Source organism: Urtica dioica, chromosome 1, assembly GCF_054948205.1.
Source record: "Urtica dioica subsp. dioica isolate 48M chromosome 1, U.dioica_male_clone48M_v1_H2, whole genome shotgun sequence".
In the NCBI taxonomy this organism is placed as follows: Eukaryota; Viridiplantae; Streptophyta; class Magnoliopsida; order Rosales; family Urticaceae; genus Urtica; species Urtica dioica.
This window is the reverse complement of record NC_142756.1, coordinates 10,086,711-10,096,190: the sequence shown is the minus strand read 5'-3', so window position 1 is coordinate 10,096,190 and position 9,480 is coordinate 10,086,711.

The following is a 9,480-nucleotide window of genomic DNA, read 5'->3' as shown; positions in this document are numbered from 1 at the left end:
ACAGAGGGTATGAACTCGACATTTTTGAAAACCGAGGGTTAAACTCGAAATTTCACTAAAACACAGGGTATAAATGTGTTATTTTCCCTCAAATAAAACCTTTCTCGTCATTTGAGTTACTATTTTTCTGTTGGTAAAATATATGTAGGTTTTTCTTGTAGCAAAAATAGTATTTAAATTATTCTTCAAATAGTGATTTAATTCTAACAAAAATTAAGATAAAATATTATGAACTTAAATAATTTGTATATATATTATATACACACACACAAAAAAATGTATATAAATATATAACAAAAAATTAGCAAAATAGCCAAATGAAACGTTATGATTTGCTATTTAGCCAAAGTTTTGTAAATACTAAGTAAATAGCCATTCCGATGACGTGGTCCAATAAAAAGTTTTTTTATTTCCGAAAATTGCCCATGAGCGTTTGAATTTTGAATTACTAATTTGAATTTTCGGATGAAATTTATTCCCAAAATTTTTTGAATTGTATTTCCAGATATAAGTGTGAACATGATTTAGTCTATTAATGATCCTTTTATTTTATGAACTAAATGGACGTTGCAGTTGTAATTTTTTTGTTTCTTTTTATATATTATTTCTTATATTTTCGGCCAGATTTATATTGCATCGTCTATTATTTAAATTCTTATTTCTAACGTTCTTATATTTTCGGCCAGATATTATTTCTTGATATCTATAGGGATCAGTAAAACTATGTAAATATGATCAAACCACCGATTTGTTTATATATTAATAAGCTGTTAATATCTCTTGTAAATTTTAAGTTGATTTCTGTAGGGATCAGTAAACTTATGTAAATAATGTTGGTTGAGTGTTCATTTACATTTGCGTCGATAGGTTATTTACCCAGATTTACATAAGTCATGTTTCAGTTTAACCAATAACATCAAAATATATAGGTCTTAGTAATGACAAAGTTTACTCATATATATGTTTCTTTGGATTAACGAAGAATCCAAAGTACCAAAAGAGTTAGCAAACATAAATCTCAAAATACACATCATTAAGTAATAGAATAAACTTTGAAATCCTGATGGTGAATTAAAAAGCAAGATAAACGGTTTAGACAACGTCGATGTTGAGTGAGAAATCTAGGCTGGCTGCTTGGATTCTCATCAACCTGCTTTGTTACTTTCTTCTTCATGACATATGGTGAATGTAGCGTTGCTGGTTTCTTTATAACGCGTTTTGGTCTCTCATTGATGGCAAGCTTCACTGCAACTGGTTCGCCGTTCTTCTTGAGACGCTTTTTCACCTTTGTTTCTTCCTTTTCGGTTGGAGCTTTTTCGTGACCAACATTCTTTACGATAAACCAAAAATAATTGTTACATATTTGTTAACAAAATTTTACCATCCACATTAATATATGGTTTACTATTACATTGCCAACAATAATGTATTTCGGAAACTTTGAAAGATTGACACACTCAGATGTAAATATGTGTAAATAAAAAAAAGGTAAAAAAACTTAGACTGTCTGATATTTACTCAGATTTACTGCAAAATCTGTCGACTACTATTGTTTTCTTCTAACATCCTAACTCAGCAGTAAATATGTGAAAATAAATATTTGATCCAAAAAACTTAGACTATCCAATATTTACTCAGATTTACTGCTAAATATGTCGACTACTATTATTTTCTTTTAACATCTAAACTCAGCAATAAATATGTGTAAATAAATATTTGGTCCAAAAAACTTAGACTATCCAATATTTACTCAGATTTACTGCAAAATATGTCGACTCCAATTTTTTCTTCTAACATCCAAACACCCAGTTAGAAAACGCATTCACAATGGTATATCGGGAAAACTAACACACTGATACATGATTTCATTTTACTGCGCATCAAGATATAGATATAACACATCAAGATTTATATACACACCCGTTCCAACAACATTTAAACATTCAAAAGGATTTACAATAAACATAATAATCATTGAATGACACATGATTTTGTATTTAAATCACAATAGTCGGATCCCCCAAATTTCATTGTGATGAATAGAGTTTTGTGTAAATTTTAGGATTAATGACCAATAATCACGGATTCATTACACGAGGAATGTTCAATACCATCTACTTTCTAAATCGATTAAAAAAAATTGTAAAATTTTAATATGTAAATCGAGTTTGAACATTAGTAAATAAGAGTTCCAATCGCAAAAAAAATAACACATGCATACCTGTTACAACCGGAGAGAGGAGCTGGTCTGAAAAATAGTTGCAGTTCGTCAGAAGTCGCCAAAATAATTGCAGTTCGTCGGAGAGAGGAGCTGGTTTATGAAAATATTTTTTGGAGCGATTTTTTTTTCTTAATGGCAGAGTAAATATCGGTGGGGAGATGATCAGTTTTAAATGCAGATATTACTTCTTCGATTCTCGGAATCACGTTACCTATTTTATTGTTTTTTTAAAAGTCAACCGTGTGTTATGGGCGGGAAAGTCTGGGCGTTTTGGTAAATTTAGAAATGTCTTAAATTGTATCTGGCTATTTACTTAGTATTTACAAAACCTTGGCTATTTAGCAATTCTAAAGGTTTGATTTGGCTATTTTGCTAAATTACCCAATATATAATGGGTCCATTAGGTAGATAGTCACATTTACGATATGATATTGCTAAATAGTAAATGTTTCGTAAATTTTAAGTAAATAGTCACTTCTATATATTTACAAACGTAAATCTTAGGTAAATAATCACTTTCATTTATCAGGCCACGTCATTTTTATGACTATTTACCTAAGATATACGAAACGTTAATTATATAGTAATTTCAAACGTTTTAGTTGGCTATTTACCTAATTTTTTTTTTATATATAAATGATTGTATTAAATAAAGCTTATAAACATGTTGATAAGAAAATAGTAAAAAAGAATTCAAACTAATTAATGAAGATTTTGATTTCCAAATAAATTCAAAGCGCCTCTATATAGTATAGTTCCACACTTCCATTTGTAAACAACATCTCCCATGGTATGATCTTCCTATGTGAGACTAGACTCCACGGTCGGCGAGAATGGGAATTTGGTGCTTGTCTTGTATTTTCTAACTCTCTTTCTGTCAATAGTCGAGGCTCCGATGACGGTCTTCTCTTCATATGGCACAACGACTAGAAGGTTGACATACGTAGTTACTCCACTTGGCACATCAATTCTGTCATCACTGACCATATCGATCGCATGTGGCGCCTTACGGACTTTTACGGGCACCCTTGTCGCAACCAACAACACCATTTGTGGACTCTTCTCCGCCGATTGCACGACCTCTCTGATCTCCCATGGTGTTGCTTTGGGGATTTCAATGAAATCCTCGACTATTATGAAAGGGTCGGGGGGTCACGAACCCGAGACCGACTATGTTTGACTTTGAGATCTGCCTCGACAATAGCGGTCTTCGGGATCTCTCTTTCATCGGGGAGCACATAACTTGGGATATATAATGATCAGAACGACCCGGACAATATTCAAAAGCACCTTGACCGATTCGTTGCTTCTTCTACCTGGTCAGACTTGTTCCATCTATCCCTAGTCTCTCATCTGAGGTTCCATGGGTCAGACCACTATGCTGTCTAGGTCTTCCTATATCCCAAACTCGCCCCTGTTCTCCCTATTCTCAGGCTTTTCGCTTTGAACCTTGGTGGACTAAAGAGTAAAGTTGTTTTGACTTGGTTGCGCGTTGCTGGAACTCTTGGGACCACTCCGACGGCGGTGAGTCTCTTGCCGATTGCATTTCAAATTGTGGTGCCTCTCTTGGAGTAAGAAGAAGTTCGGCCATCTCCCCCGAAAAGTCCGAGACACTCAGCGTGACATTGCCTTGCTCCAGAATGGTCCTAGATCCACAACTAACGTCGCTTGCATCCGAGATAAAGAGAAGTTCAAATCTCGCCTTCTTATGTTGGAGGCAGACATCAGGGGTTGATTGGCTTCGCTACAGGGATGCCAACATCGAATTCTTCCATTCCAAGGCTAAGGTTCGGAATAATATGAATCTCATCCACGGCCTTGAAGATTCTAACGGGGTCTGGTTCGAGAATCATGAGGACATCGTCCGTATCACAGAGGATTATTTCACCAATATCTTCCGCTCCACTTCCCCAAATGTCGAATTATTCCGTCCATTCAAGTATGGCCTGCTCGAAAAGCTTAGTCACAATGACAGACCTGCCCTCGAGGTCACCTTCGACAAAGACGAAATTAGGCAAGCTATTTTTGATATGGGTTCAGACAAATCCTCAGGCCCGAACGGCTTTCATCCGACTTTTTTTTTAACGTATGTGGAATGTTTTTGGCGATCAGCTCTCCTCTGTCTGCCTTTCGGTTCTTAACGGCTCAACATCTATCAGTGCCTTCAACAGCACGACGATTACGCTCATCTCAAAGGTTAAGAATCCGATATCAAAGCTAAAGAATATGTGGAGTTTGTCAACTCTACAGAAGCTGAAGATCTTCATCTCGAGACTCGTTCGCGACAGCCTCCCGAGTTTCGAGGCTCGACAAGTCCCTTGCTCCAGATCATGCCCCCAGTGCAGTTCTTACGAAAACTCCATCCACATCTTCTTCCTCTGCCCTTAGGTCCGTAAAATTTGGCGATCCTCTACGCTTGGTGACCGCATACAGGCGTCTCTGACCTCTCTCTGGTTTACGATCTCATGTTCGATATCTGGCAGCGTCTCTCTCGTGACGAATGAGAGTATTTCGGTGCCATTTGCTTTTTTCTTTGGAAAGTCCATAACGACCTCGCTCATGACAATGATGCCCAACAGATTGCTCTCATCTTCGAGGCTTCCGGAACTTGGCTCCACGAGTTCCACAACTTGGCTCCACGAGTTCCACAACGCTAGTAGTCATCGCCCCCACCGGCTCGCCGCTCCTCGAGCCATTCCTCGATGGGTTCCTCCGAACACCGGAAAATTCAAGATGAATGTTGATGCTTCCATTCTGGCGAACGGGGCTGGTACAGGTTTCAGAGGTGTAGTGAGGAGCAACAACGGGACCTTCATTGGTGCTTTTTGCAGCCATCTTCCGTCTGCTCACGACCCTCTGGTGGTTGAGTTCCATATTGATCGCGGAAGGTCTACTATTCGCTAAAACTCATGGATTCCAAGTGGATGTGGTTGAAAGTGATTGCCTTGCTCTCGTAAAAGCATTCACTTCCCGCATCCACCTCTTCATATTGATCCTATCATCTCCGACATCCGTCTGTTACTTATAGAGGCTGGTGCTTGCTCGAGTCGCTACACTAGCTCCTGGAGAAGGAAATGTCACAGTTGACAATCTAGCTATATTTTCTTTTAATTATAACAATCTTGTTTGTTGGCTCTATGAGAGTCCGCCCTGTATTTTTCTTGCTTTGACAACCGATTTGGCTAATTCCAATTAAATGAAAAGGCTATCTCATTATCAAATATATATATATATATATATATATATATATATATATATATATATTGGCATTTTTTTAATATATATTGTGGAACAAATTATTTAAAGTTTAAGCAAAACCGATGTGAAGAATCGAAGATCCTTGATCTTATATTTTTACCCTATTTCATTTTAACTTTTCCCGGTCCACTCAATTTTTCTTTTCACCTATATGTGAATAGATGATTCAATGATCGTTCTTCTAGTCACCGAATTTCAAAAAACAAATTATTTAAAGTTATTTGATTAGGGATACCTTTTATGTTTATGTAAAAAAACCAGCCATCGCGATGTTCTTATGCCGTTCATTGTTTTTTCTCGATCTCATTTCTCTTTAAACTCAAATCTTCAAAATATCGCAGCTAGTAATATGGAGTATGGACAGCCATCGTGACCAGAAAATCTCTCAAATAGTAGGAACGAAGTTTATAGAAAATATAACAATAGTTATGAGTATTAAATTATATTAAAAAATGCACATTTAATTTTATTATATCAATTGATTATATCAAAACTGCTACATAATCACTACTTGGATGTTATTTACATATTAAAAATAGGTTATATTTGAATTGAGAGAATCAAAAGATGGCTACATTGCTAATTGATTTGACACGGTCGCTAAATATTAGTTGATGTCATCTTTGGACTCTCCGGATTGAAATTAACTGAGCGATATTCAATAGGAAAAATGGTACAAATAATCATTTGATATTTATTGATTAGCAAAATAGTCAAAGTTTCAGCTTTTCAGTAATATAGTCAAATTTACGTTTTCAAAAAAAATTTAACAGCCAAGATTAAATTTTTTTAAGATTATTATAAATAATTTATCACTTTAAAAAAATTACTCTTGAGATAAAAAAAAATTGAAATCAGATTGATGCACATGTTTTGGCTATTTCACTAAATTAAGATAAATTTTTGCTATTTTGCAAATTCATAACTTTTCATTATTTGGCTACATCACCCAATATTCAATATAGTTTTAGCAGCTAGATTTCCGGCAACTTAAAACCAAAAATAGTCTGTACTCTAAATCGGATAAAACCGATATCCAAACCGAACCGAAACCGAAATTTGGAGCCACGTCAGCTAACTGAAATTCGGATTCGGATAACCGATCCGGTTTACAAAACTGGACCGGATATCGGATTTGATTTTGGGAAAATCTGGATATCGGATATTTAACCGATTTTTTTTAATTAAAAATAAATATATATTAAAACAAATTTATGTCACTATTATTAACACATGATGGTCAAGTTGTCATAGAAGAACAAACTTCTCATATATCAACTCCTACTGCTACTATAACTTGATTATGTGATCTATAAATGTAACATACAAATTCAATTGTTGTATGGTTTATTATGATCATTAGTGTCACGGGCCGACTTTTTTCTGCGGAATACTACACCCGTGCGGCGCCAAGACTCTCCCAGTCGAGGCCAGCCTACCTTTCCTCGGTCTTCTTCATGAAAACCCTCGCGCACTTTGTGCTCACGGACACGGATATCCTGACGGGAACTACGTCCGAAGAGTCTCGCTCATAGCGACTAGAACTGCATCCCAGTGCCGAGGCTTGCCCGAGCAATACCTCGCTAACACTCGCCTCGTTACTAGGTTCCCTCGCGTCACCTCGGCTAATCCCGCATCAGCTCTCTCCCGCGTGACTCTCCACTCGGTTGCGTGTGCGATGCCTTAGCCAAGATCAAGTCATCATCCGTCCCCTTCACGATGGGCTATCGTATGCCTCTCCCGAGTAGGCGTACATGGGACTTAGGGCGGCACCCGCACCCAAAGTCCTTTACTCCGACATCCCGTCTCACAACTCATGCGAGTGGATGTTCGAAGGAGCAACTTGACTCACAGCCTAGCCCTTATCCTTTTGATACCCGCATGTCTCGCTCTTGCCATGCGTTTCAGGCTGTAAGTCCCGCGAATAGAGTCGGACCTCGGACTCCTCGCGTTAGGGACATTCCTACCGTTTGTGGCACGGGAATGTCCATTCGATGATTAATCCGACTCCCCTAGGGTCGACACTGAAAACCTGGGAATCTCTATGGAATAACCACCGTGTGGGATAGAGGGCGCGCAGTACTGCCTCCATGGCAATACTGGTCCGAGCCTATCCCAACTCGAACGACACACTAGTCCACTTCGACTATGTATGCCCGCCCCGCGTGCCTATCTCTTTGGCACACGGGAAGCTCACTTCAGTCACTGAGACTGTCGGGTGGTGGAGAGCTTTACACCAAGGTACCCCGAATAGAGACCGTCAACATCCTGCCGTCCAACTTGTCATGACTCCCGTGAGTGACCGGGTCTTTGTCTTCGACTCCCGTCCGAGATCCCCTTAGACTTCCTAAGGAGATTTCCATCCGTGCGGGACGTTTACCCATGCTTGGCACACGTTTCCCGCCCGTCTCGGGCCCCCAGTGGCCTCCCGACCGGTCGGCTCCCGGACGACCGTGACATTCTCCCGCACTCACTAAGTAGATGCCCTCATCGATGGTTATGCTTCTGGCATCTGGATACTATCGTCCTCTATCTTCACCTTGGCTCATCTTCTGACTTCTAACTCGTAGACATCCTCCAGCTTCTGCAAGAATCACACTTCGTGATGACCTCTTCGTGCCCTACTCTCGGACTTTGGTCTGATGTTCACTTTGTCTTCAGTCTTCTAACTTGCTTCCGTGGTTATTGCGCCTTTGCGCCAGCACTTCTTTCGCGTGGTCTCGACTTGGTGTCGAGAAATTGCCCTTATGGCACTCTATTCAGCATTGAACAAGCTTGGAATCTTTGCGGTGGGTAACTCATCAGTTTCTTTAACTCTCGAACACCTCCTTCGCTTTGATGTTGTTCCCTCATCAACTCTGCTGATTACGTGACTATCCAATCGCTCCAATATTAGCTTCGATGCTCAATCGCTTTTTTGCTTGCTCCAGTCGAGTGACTTCTCTTCTCGGGGAAATGGCCAAGGCACGGCCATTCCCAAGTCTACCCTCGACTCTTCACCTTTGGGAGGCGACAAGCAACACTTGCTTCTTTGTGCTTGTTCCTCTTCTCGTTTTGCCGATCTCTGACACTTAAGTGCCTACTTTCTCACCCACGTCTACGGCCTCTCCCAAACACATTCGACTTCTGGCTTCGCCCCTCTTGACTGCCTCACCACATACTGACTCGGCTTGACATATGCTCGGGATGATCTTCATTCGTAGTGGCCTACTTGCGTCCACTTTTGGACTTGACCGAATGTCTTCACGCCCAAATGCATGCTTTCTCTTTATAAGGAGCCCAGACTGTCTATGCTTCGATCTTTCGCTAGCTTCTCATATAGCATGATAAATGGAATGCACGTACTCTTGGCAAAACTCGACTTTTGAGTCTCCAATAGTTCGTCCACCGTTCCAATACACACTATCTCTTTTGCTTGCGCTAGCTGTCGTCTTGTCTTCTCTCAGCTTTAGCAACTTTGGGCCCATGGTCTTTCTCTATCCATGGCCTTCTTCTGGGGTTTTAGACTCGAACTATCTTTCGCTAACTTGACATCAGGTAGTTGTGCTCTCTTTCTCTTGGTCATCCTACTTGGTTGTCTCGCTTGTGATTGCTTCTTCTTCGCGTCCTTTCCCAACGCCTAACTTTCAGTGCTGGTTGGACAACTCTCTTGAAACATTTCTCGTGTAGGGTCTCTCCCCCACTCAAGCTTCGACACAACGCTACGTGTTCCAAACAAACTCTCATGCAAGGTCTCTCCCCCACTCGAGTTCTGGCACACTCTTGACGATCCTTCGGTACACACTACCTTGCTTATGTCCTTCTTCTACTCAATCGCTTACCTGACTTTGGCTTCGACTGAGTGCTTCACTTAAGTTCGAGGTTTTTGTCAACTTGTCTCAATCTTTGTTCTACTAGGCGCGGGAGTCTTTGCTCCCATAAGTCTCGACTCCGCCCACTAGCTTCGCAAGTCATGAGCATCATACAACCGGTGCACGGTCTTCGTCCCCATAGACCTACCA